This window comes from Passer montanus, unplaced genomic scaffold (assembly GCF_014805655.1).
Source record: "Passer montanus isolate IOZ18808 unplaced genomic scaffold, ASM1480565v1 scaffold12, whole genome shotgun sequence".
In the NCBI taxonomy this organism is placed as follows: Eukaryota; Metazoa; Chordata; class Aves; order Passeriformes; family Passeridae; genus Passer; species Passer montanus.
In genome coordinates, this window is record NW_024358722.1 from 10,068,339 (window position 1) to 10,069,360 (window position 1,022).

The window sequence follows — 1,022 nt, forward strand, 5'->3', positions numbered from 1 at the left end:
ATCTGGGCCTAAGCATCCAGGAAGTGTCCTGCAACCTTCTCCATTACAGAGCTGCCCTTTTCCCACGGTCCCATTGCCTTTCTTGAGTGGTGAAATCAGAAATTATGTGAAATACTTTCCTTCCTGCTGCAGTGTGTGCATTTGTTAAGCATTACCCACGCAATAAGCAGTTACAAACACTGTCACCACCAAAGGAGACAAAGCAGATATGTTATCACCACTGAGTTGCAGCAACGATGCCAGTGGAGCATTTACTTAAAGCACTACATATGAAACAACACGGTATAAAATAACCTTTATTTCCTACAATTCCTCACTCACAAGCAGCTCTGAGGAAGAATACATTTGTTTCTGTGCACCGACAAGGTGCCATGAATTCTGTCCCCTTCAGCGGGGACAAGTACCTGTAGGCACAAAACACAAACACAGCTGGCACTAAGGCACAGGCGCTGCGGGTGCCGCCTCCCCGGGCTCTGTATGCCCCTCTCCAGCGGGCCCACAGTGCTGCCAGGGCTGCATAATTTTTCTCCGCACTTCCGTCCTTTTCCCTCCGGAGCGCCGCCAAGTCCCAAAAAAAGCCCGTTTTCTCTCCCAAAAAAAGCTTTGTGCTCCAGGTGAGGCTCGAACTCACAACCTCGGCATTGCTCGGCTTTGTACTGCTGTATAAGTACCGCGCGCTAACCGATTGCGCCACTGGAGCCCTGACACCAACTTGTCCCGAACGCTTTATCAAGGGCTCGCCCGGGCCCGGCGGGGGAAGCGCGGCTCACTCCCGCCCGTACCCCGCGCTGAGCGGCGGCCCAAGGCCGCCCCGGCTCCCTGCCCGGGCCGCGCTACCCCGTTAGCGGCGCGGGGAAGGCACGACGGAGCTGGAGGACGCTGCACCGCTCAGGGAAGGCGGCGCCCGCGAGCAAGGGAGACAGGAGCGGCGGCGAGGCCCGGACAAAGCGCTCCCGGCCCGGCCTGCAGGCTGGGCGGGCGGGCAGGCGGCCGCGGCGGCGCGGCAGAGCCCGGCCCCCTCC

The 1,022-nt window shown here is 59.0% G+C and overlaps 1 non-coding gene across 1 annotated transcript; it reads right to left on the reverse strand.

Moving 5' to 3' along the window:
• Positions 1-606: 606 nt before the first annotated feature.
• TRNAI-UAU lies at positions 607-700 on the reverse strand. The gene is made up of 2 exons: positions 663-700; positions 607-642 (listed from the first exon to the last, which is right to left on the reverse strand). It is a non-coding gene; the product is annotated as a tRNA-Ile (tRNA).
• Positions 701-1,022: the final 322 nt, after the last annotated feature.